The sequence below is a fragment of the Emys orbicularis genome, chromosome 22, assembly GCF_028017835.1.
Source record: "Emys orbicularis isolate rEmyOrb1 chromosome 22, rEmyOrb1.hap1, whole genome shotgun sequence".
Taxonomy (NCBI): Eukaryota; Metazoa; Chordata; order Testudines; family Emydidae; genus Emys; species Emys orbicularis.
In genome coordinates, this window is record NC_088704.1 from 715,645 (window position 1) to 725,598 (window position 9,954).

General features: G+C 48.4%; 1 protein-coding gene across 7 annotated transcripts in view; it reads right to left on the reverse strand.

Annotated features, from left to right (window-relative positions):
• Positions 1–8,497, reverse strand: part of HP1BP3 (heterochromatin protein 1 binding protein 3) — an 86,005-nt gene extending 77,508 nt beyond the window's left edge. For 4 of the 7 annotated variants that reach the window (XM_065421200.1, XM_065421201.1, XM_065421202.1 and 1 more), the window contains exon 1: positions 8,421–8,492. The gene's annotated coding sequence lies outside the window, so the exon portion shown is untranslated. Of the gene's footprint in view, positions 1–7,296; positions 7,637–8,420 lie in introns of those variants that run through there. The other 3 variants (XM_065421204.1, XM_065421203.1, XM_065421199.1) reach the window with 3 other exon arrangements.
• Positions 8,498–9,954: the final 1,457 nt, after the last annotated feature.

Here is a 9,954-nt window from a genome sequence, read left to right on the forward strand (position 1 = left end):
GAGCACTAGAGCGCTGCATGGATACAAAATTTGTATCCGCATCCAATCCGCAAACATGGTCCACGGATATCTGCATCCGCGGGTGCAGATATCCGTGAATATAAAGCGGATATCCACAGATTTGCAGGACTCTACAGATCACTTCTATAGGACGAGAAGATAACTCATTAGAACCTAATTGGTGTTATCCATTATTTCTAATTTGATGACCAGAGCCAGGTACCGCCGCATTAAGCCTTTTTGGCCCTCTCCATGCTAGGGAATGCCAGAGATTAAAATAATTTCTAAACAGGGTTATAGTACATTATGTACAATTCCGTTACATAGAATCATAGAACATTATGGTTGGAAGAGACCTCAGGAGGTCATCTAGTCCAACCCCCTGCTCAAAGCAGGACCAACACCAACTAAATCATCCCAGTCAGGGCTTTGTCAAGCTGGGCCTTAAAAACCTAAGGATAGAGATTCCACCACGTCCCTAGGGAACCCATTCCAGTGCTTCACCACCCTCCTAGTGAAATAGTGTTTCCCAATATCCAACCTAGACCTCCCCCACTGCAACTTGAGACCATGGCTTCTTGTTCGGTCACTGAGAACAGCCTAGCTCCAACCTCTTTGGAACCCCCCCTTCAGGTAGTTGAAGGCTGCTATCAAATCCCCCCTCATTCGTCTCTTCTGCAGACTAAATAATCCCAGTTCCCTCAGCCTCTCCTCCTAAGTCATGTGCCCCAGCCCCCTAATAATTTTCGTTGCCCTCCGCTGGACTCTTTCCAATTTGTCCACGTCCCTTCTGTAGTGGGGGGACCAAAACTGGATGCAATACTCCAGATGTGGCCTCACCAGTTCCAAATAGAGGGGAATAATCACTTCCTTCGATTTGCTGGCAATGCTCCTACTAATACAGCCCAATATGCCATTGGCCTTCTTGGCAACAAGGGCACACTGCTGACTCATATACAGCTTCTTGTCCACTGTGATCCCCAGGTCCTTTTCTGCAGAACTGCTGCTTAGCCAGTCGGTCCCAGCCTGTAGCGGTGCATGGGATTCTTTCTTCCTAAGTGCAGGACTCTGCACTTGTCCTTGTTTAACCTCATCAGATTTCTTTTGGCCCAATCCTCCAATTTGTCTAGGTCACTCTGGACCCTATCCCTTCCCTCCAGTGTCTCTACCTCTCCCCCCAGCTTAGTGTCATCTGCGAATTTGCTGAAGGTGCAATTAATCCCATCATCCAGATCATTAATAAAGATGTTGAACAAAACCGGCCCCAGGACCGACCCTTGGGGCACGCCGCTTGATACCGGCTGGCAACTAGACATGGAGCCATTGATCACTACCTGTTGAGCTCGATGATCTAGCCATCTTTCTATCCACTTTATAGTCCATTCATCCAGCCCATACTTCTTTAACTTGCTGGCAAGAATACTGTGGGAGACTGTATCAAAAGCTTTGCTAAAGTCAAGATATATCACATCCACTGCTTTCCCCAAATCCACAGAGCCAATTATATCATAGAAGGCAATTAGGTTGGTCAGGTATGACCTGTCCTTGGTGAATCCACATGGACTGTTCCTGATCACCTTCCTCTCCTCCAAGTGCTTCAAAATGGATTCCTTGAGTACTTGCTCCATGATTTTGCCAGGGACTGAATGGTAGTTCCCCGGGTTCTCTTTCTTCCCTTTTTTAAAGATGGGCACTACATTAGCATTTTTCCAGTCATCCAGGACCAGCCCCCATCGCCATGAGTTTTCAAAGATAATGGCCAATGGCTCTGCAATCACATCTGCCAACTCCTTTAGCACCCTCAGATGCAGCGCATCCGGCCCCATGGACTTGTGCTCGTCCAGTTTTTCTAAATAGTCCTGAACCACTTCTTTCTCCACAGAGGGCTGGTCACCTCCTCCCCATACTGTGCTGCCCAGTGCAGTAGTCTGGGAGCTGACCTTGTTCATGAAGGCAGCGGCAAAAAAAAAGCATTGAGTACATTAGCTTTTTCCACATCCTCTGTCACTAGGTTGCCTCCTCCATTCAGTAAGGGGCCCACACTTTCCCTGACCACCTTCTTGTTGCTAACATATCTGTAGAAACCCTTCTTGTTACCCTTCACATCTCTTGCTAGCTGCAACTCCAATTGTGGCTGGCCTTCCTGATTACACCCTTGCATGCTCTAGCAATATTTTATACTTCTCCCTCGTCATCTGTCCAAATTTCCACTTCTTGTAAGCTTCCTTTTTGAGTTTAAGATTTCACTGTTAAGTCAAGCTGGTTGCCTGCCATATTTACTATTCTTTCTGCACTTTGGGATGGCTTGTTCCTGCCCTCAATAAGGCTTCTTTAAAATACAGCCAGCTCTCTGGAACTCCTTTCCCCCTCATATTAGCCTCCCAGGGGATCCTGCCCATCAGTTCCCTAAGGGAGTCTAAGTCTGCTTTTCTGAAGTCCAGGGTCTGTATTTTGCTACTCTCCTTTCTTCCTTTGGTCAGGATCCTGAACTCAACCAGCTCATGGTCTCTGCTGCCTAGGTTGCCACCCACTTTTACTTCCCCTACCATTCTTCCCTGTTTGTAAGCAGCAGGTCAAGAGGAGCACGGCCCCTAGTCGGTTCCTCCAGCACTTGTACCAGGAAGTTACAGGTAATATTATAACCACGCTGAGGAACTGTTCTAGAACTCTAAAGGATTAGCATAGAGCAGAAGTTTCTGCTTGCATGGCTGTTTAAAAACAACAGCATTGTTATTTTTTGTCCTCTGCATTGGAGCACAAAACCATGATACCTATGACCCATATGAGGAAACTGTTTTCAAACAGTTTTAGCTATGGTTCCCGGCCTAGAATCCTAATCTCTGCTATGGCAGAAGACTTTTGGAGGGCACAATATCCTGAGTTCAAAAGTCAGTGTATCAACTTGAAGTTTATTGTATGTTTGGGTCGGAAGCTTAAAGCTACTATAATAGAAAATTCGTTATGGAAACACTTGGAGAAGTTATGGGCAAAATATGGATACTGGAATTCAGATGTAATTCAAAATTTGATATACCGCTAACCTTACACTTGAAGGGAGATTTATATCACTAATACTACGTATCAGGGAGAGAGGTTTACAAGTGAGAAATATGACTGTTTAAATTCATGCTAACTGCATAACATTTTTAGAGGTTTTTTAAAGATTAAAAAATTGTGTGTGTTCTGGACATAATCCACTAACAGCTCATATTTGTTTTTTTATGTAAAGAAACTCTTTTTTACTTATATTCTCTCTCTCTCTCTCTCTCAAAAGGTTATAAGAGGACATCTTAGGTCACTTGTAAACAGACAATAAAAGACATCAGCAACAGACATCATAGTTTTAATCAAAAAGGAAAATGTGAAAAAAATGATACCCTAAAGACTGAAGCAGCTCCCACCTTTGTCTAAATTATGAAAAAAAAACCTAACTGTGCATTTTCCTGAGTTGCACTCAGTGGTTATATACTTAGGAGTAACTGTTAAGAATAATTACGAGAAATTGTAAAAGCCAGAGTATACATTTACAGCGTACTCTCACTGGGTTCTCTCCATGGAAAGACAGAATGTGGGGTGGGAAAAGAGTTTTATGTCCTATGCATCCTTGATTTACTGAGACCTTCCACTTTATTCACCAATACCCTTGGATCATATCTTGTAACCGCGATCCTTCTGGTGGAAGAGAACTGGATGGATCTCCCTTTACAGTTCATTAGTGAGTGGAGATAAGTTAAACAGATCAAAATAGGTGTTGTAATGGCAATACCCAACCCCAACGGCTCCCTGCATGCACAACATTCATGACAACTTCAGGAGCAAGAGATTGTTAAACCCTAGATCAGTGGTCTCCAAACTTTTTTGATCGTGCATCCCATCAGTAAAAAAATTTTGAGCACGCACCCTCTGCCGCGCCGCAGGGCCGGCTCTACCATTTTTGCCGCCCCAAGCAAAAACAAAAACAAAAAAAGCCACTCCGACTCCCACCCGAACTGCCAAAGCAAAACAAACAAACAAACAAAAAACGCCCGAACTGCCGAAGCAGCACTGCTCCATCAGCGCTCCTCTGGCGGCGCATGCCGAAGGATCCTCTTGCGCGCACCCCACTTTGGAGACCACTGCCCTAGATGTTAGTGAATAACAGCGTCATTATGGTGCTATCCAATTGTTAATGAATAGGGCCTTACCAAATTCACGGTCCATTTTGGTCAATTACATGGTTATAGGATTTTAAAAATCGTAAATTTCATGATTTCAGCTTTTTAAATCTGAAATTTCATGTGTTGTAATTGTAGGGATCCTGACTCAAAAAGGAGTTGGGGGGGGGGTTCCACAAGGTTATTGTAGGGGGGATTGCGGTACTGCTACCCTTAGTTCTTAGTTGCTGCTGGTGGCACTGCCTTCAGAGCTGGGCAGCTGGGGAAGTAAGGATGGCATGGTACAGTAACTCCTCACTTAAAGTCGGCCTGGTTAACGTTGTTATGATGCTGATCAATTAGGGAACATGCTCATTTAAAGTTGCACAGTGCTCCCTTATACCGTTGTTTGGCAGCCGCCTGCTTTGTCCACTGCTTGCAGGAAGAGCAGCCCGTTGCAGCTAGCTGGTGGGGGCTTGGAACCAGGGTGGACCGGCAGCCCCCCCCAGCAGCTCTCTTCTCCCCTAAATTCCCTGTGCAGCAGCTGCCCAGCAGGCTACCAATTGCCGGCGGTTCAGCTGTCTCCTGCCCTCTGCCTTGGAACTGCTCCCCGGAGCCTCCTGCTTGCTGTGCGGGGAGGGAGAGTGAGAAACTAATGTCAGGGTGTCCCCCTCCCCCCTACTCCTGCCCGCTTACCCCTTCTCCATATAGGGCAGGGAGAAGACACAGCTGCAGCTGCTGTCTCCACTTCCTGATATTTTTAAAGGCAATGTACTTAGAATGTGGTGTCAGCGTACCTAAAGGGGCAATGCACATCTCTCTCTCTCTCTCCCCCCCATACCCAGGGTGTGTGTCTCTGTCTGCCATGCTGTCTCCCTCCCTCCATTCGTGCTGCCTTGTAGAGTATGAGGCTACATTAACAACGTGTTAACCCCTGAGGGCTCAGCCAAATGCTAGTTCATCATTTAGCAGTAAGGCATTCCCTGGGAAACATCCCACCCTCTAACTTCACCACCTCACCCAAGCTTCATAATCATCATTGCTATGTACAGTATTAAATTGTTTGTTTAAAACTTATAGTGTGTGTGTGTATTTATATATATATAAAAATAAAAAATAAAATATAGTTTTTTGTCTGGTGAAAAAAATTTCCCTGGAACCTAAACCCCCCATCCCCCCCATTTACATTAATTATTATGGGGAAATTGGATTCGCTTAAAGTCGCATTTTTCAGAAACTTAACTACAATGTTAAGCAAGGAGTTACTGTATGGTATTGCCACCCTTACTTCTGCGCTTCTGCCTGTAGAGCTGAGCCGGCAGTCAGCAGTCACCACTTCCCCGCCACCCAGCTCTAAAGGCAGCAGCGCAGAAGTAAGGGTGGCAGGGTATCGTATTGCCACCCTTACTTCTGTACTGCTGGTGGTGGGTCGTTGCCTTCAGAGCTGGGCATCTGGCCAACAGCCGCCATTCTCCGGCTGCCCAGCTCTGAAGGCAGTGCAGAATTAAGGGTGGCCGTACTGTGACCCCCACCCCCTCCCGCAACTCCCTTTTGGGTCAGGACCCGCAATTTGAGAAACACTGGTCTCCTTCATGAAATCTGCATAGTATATGATAAAAGCACACAAGACCAGATTTCATGGTCCATGATGCGTTTTTCATGGCTGTGAATTTGGTAGGGCCCTATTTATAAGACATCAATATTTAAGTATCTTTTTCCATACAGATTGTGAATGGCTAGCCAACTACAAAAGCAGTTTCTCCTTCCTAGGTGTTCACACCTCAACTGCTAGATCCTCCCTGATTGAACTAACCTCGTTATCTCTAAACTGATTCTTGCCGCATATTTATACCTGCCTCTGGAAATTTCCACCACATGCGTCTGACGAAGTGGGTATTCGCCCACAAAAGCTTATGCTCCAATACTTCTGTTAGTCTATAAGGTGCCACAGGACTCCTTGTTGCTTTTTCCATACAGTAAAGATATGCTTGCCAAAGGATTTTTTTATTAGAAGAGAGGGAAAACAATGATGAAAACATTGTGTATTTTTAACAAAAATAACTGAAACACTACATGCCTAGAGAGTCACAAATTGGGTGTGTTTAAGAAGCCTGCTATGAGCGACAACTCACATGCTAGAATGAAGTTTAGCAGCTATGTCAGATGCCTGAATACACAAACTTGCATGTGAAATGCTAATATAGGTGAGCTGAGAGTCACAGAGCAGAGATAAAAGTGATGCTTGTGGTTGGGTGTTATCAAAACATCTCCTCCCTGATGATAAGCAGGTCTCCACTGGCAACAAATCTATAAATCATGAGCAGTTATCACATAGAAAATTTGTTCTGAGCAGGGTCAACTGTGACAGAGTTTGTGTTCCCAAGCTGCAGATGTGGAGAAGGACAAGAACAGTCAATAGATTCCCAGCTGATGTAAACTGTCATTGCTCTGTTGATTTAAATGGAGCTATGCCAATTTGCACCAGCTAAGAATGTGTTCACAGTTCTGTTCTCTTTTCTACAAGAACATACACAAGGTTTCAACCAGGAACCCAGTCCAGAAGGGTGGACAGGCTAATAAATCCAGAATGCTTCCACTTTGGAACAGTCCAATTTTTTCTGGCTATAAAATTTACAGCCTCCTCTCCCACCTAAAATGTAGTGGAGATAAAGGCTTAGATTTTGAAACCTCACCAAAGAAAAGTTTTTTCCCCAATGAGATGGAGAATGGTGCCTTGTATTCTAGGATTTGAACCATAGCTCCTAACAGTCTCTAAACACATTCCGACATGGATGAAGGCTTTTCTTTTGGAAACACAATGCACTAGATGCTATGCCCCCTGTGCAGATTTGGGCCACTGCTCAAGAAACCATCTCAACAGTGGTAATTAAGACAGCTACCATCAGATTTAAAATCTCCTTGTACTGGCAAAGATTGTGGTGAAAATGGTGTCAAGACAGCTGGTGTTAAGAAACCTCTTAAGTCCTCAACAATTCTATTTAAGACTTATGACAGAGAGGCTATTGATATTTTTGGTGGTTGTGCTACTCCAAGCAATTACACTTTCACAGAGCCCATGCTGATTTTGTTAGATCTGTCAGCAACATCAGATAGCATCAACCCTAGGGAAACTTGGTGGATGAAATAATATTATTGGACCAACCTCTACCATTGAGAGAGACAAGCTTTCATAGAACTCTTCTTCATGTCTGGGAAAGGTACTCAGAGAGTTGATACATGTTTCAAGAGGCTGCTCAAGGTGAAGTGGGCAGTTAACACCTCTGTAATTGCAGGACAAAGGAGGGTTGGTAGGTTACAGTTTGTTGTAGTGAGCCATAAATCCAGTGCCTTTACTGAGTCCTTGATTTTTAGTGTCTAGCATCAACAACACTGCAATCAAGCAGGTGGTGTCACTTCCTCTCAAAGGGCTCTCAAATATTGGATACCATAAGATTCAGTCTTTTATCCCTCCCAATACGTAAATGCTACAGATGAGATAGCGAGGGGTTACAAACCGCAATGTCAGTGGCATTCAGGTGAAACTCCATTCTACGTCTCGTTTCACTCAACTCTGCTGCTTTTGTGCTTGTGAGGCTTGTCTCTAGGTGTGACTGAACCAGGACAAGACCAGAAACAATGCTGCTCAGTCAGGGAGTTTATCCAGAGAAGCGGAATGGGGCTCTTTCATTTTTAGAGTGCGGGGCTGCCCCTTCTCAGTCCAGCCCAGCCTTGAAGCCACATCAGATCCCTCAGCACAGCTAGATATGCAGGTAGCAATGGCCCTCCATGCCAAGCCAGGCCAAAAGACTACCACATCTTCTCGCCGCTGCTACAGCTCTACCTGTCACTGCAGGCTACTCTACTGTAAAGCGTATTACTTGGTGCGGTTTCTGATGACCCCGCGGAGCTCGGGCGGGAGCAGGGCGCTCCAGTCACTATCCACAGCCTCCTCCAATGCCCTGCGCCCCCGGGGTGCGGAGGCCCGGTCGCCCCGGTGACAGCTGAACGCTGCTGCCCGCGCCAGGACGCCCCACGCCGTCTGAGGCCGGAGCCTGCTCAGCTCCAGGTCCATCCCCTCCTGTCCTCGCTCTCCTTCTCGCTCCCGCCTGGCCTGGCCGCCCGCCCGCTCCGGACACTAGGCCAGTGGCGCGGGGAACCAGGGGGCCGCTGCCTGCCCCTCCCCCCACGCGGTCGATGAGGGGTCGTCCGGCCCTTCCACCAACAGCGGCCTACCTCGGCTCCACCCCGGGGGACCCGACCCCTCCGCAGGGAGGGGGGGTTACTCACCGGCAGACTCGGTAGACACAAAGCGACCCCTCTAATGGCGACGATGGAGAAACCGGGGAAGACGGGGAGGGGGGCGGGCACAGCCGCACCGCAGCCAATCGAAGCCCCCGAGCACCTTTCGAAAGCCAGCACGGCCCTTCCGTCAGAAGAGCCCTGAGTTGACGGCCAATCAGCGCCGGCGCACAACTAGGCGGGAATCAGAGCGCAGCACAGGGCAGCCCCCAAAAAACAAATCGGGAGCGCGCGGGGCAGGGCGAAGTTGCGGGGCGTCCCCAATGGCGGCCGGGAGCCGGCTGGCCGCGCCCCCTGCCTCGGTTACTTCAGTGCTGCCCGCGGGGCCTGACACTTCGGCAGCGCTCGCCAACTGCCCAGTCCTGCGCAGCCGTCGCGCGCGCGCGCTCCCGAGAGGAGGAGACACACCCCCTGCAGCACGCGCTCCCTGCAGCTGTTTTTAAAGAGACAGTAACTGAGACAGCCCTTGGCTCCTGCTCAGGCGGGGGCAGCCGCGCCCCAGGATCGAGGCGGGGAAGCTGGGCCACCGCAGGGAAGAGGCAGCCGGCCAGGCTCAATAGGGTGACCAGATGTCCCGATTTTATAGGGACAGTCCCGATTTTTGGGTCTTTTTCTTATATAGGTTCCTATTACCCCCCCCCCGTCCCGATTTTTCACATTTGCTGTCTGGTCACCCTAGGCTCAGCCAGCGCCTGGGGGTAACTTTGGAGTCTAACTTAGGGTATGTCTACACTTACCCGTTAAATCGCAAAAAGTCCCTTTTCGCAGTAAAACTGTGGGAGTGTCTACACTTGTTAATGACTTTTTGTGAAGAAAACCACCTTCACCAGAGGCATACAGCTCTTACCGCTGTTCTTTTTGTGCTGCTGTGAAAGTGAAGACACGTTCTACCAGTGTAAACACCTTTTGGCCTCTGGAGGATATCCCCCAGTTCAAAAAGCGACCACTCTGTCCAGCATCTCTGCTGCTGACGTCCGCCCCTCCCCTAGTAAGCCCCGGGAAGTTTGAAGCTCCCTTTGTAGATGTGGCAGGGAAAGCAGCCAGACTGCAGGACGTTTACAAAAAATGCCCAGGAAGAAACAAGGAAGTAATGGGGCTCCTGAGACATGAAGCAGGGCAGCACTGGGCACTGAGGAGGGACCCAGAATGCCTTCCGCTTAACCCCCCCCCCCCACACACACACACACAAGATCTGTTGAGAGAGTTGCACTGTGGGATAGCTAGGGTTACCATATTTCAACAATCAAAAAAGAGGACGGGAGGAGCCCCACCCCTGTCCTGCCCTAGCCCCGCCCCTGCCCCTTCCACTCCCTCCCACTTCCCGCCCTCCTCAGAACCCCCAACCCTCCCCCCCACTCCTTCTCCCCTGACTGCCCCCTCCTGGGACCCCTGCCCCTAACTGCCCCCCAGGACTCCACCCCCTACCTAAGCCTCCCTGCTCCTTGTCCCCTGACTGCCCCCTCCTGAGACCTTCCCCCCATCCTAACTGGCCCTCTAGGACCCTACCCCCTACCTGTCCCCT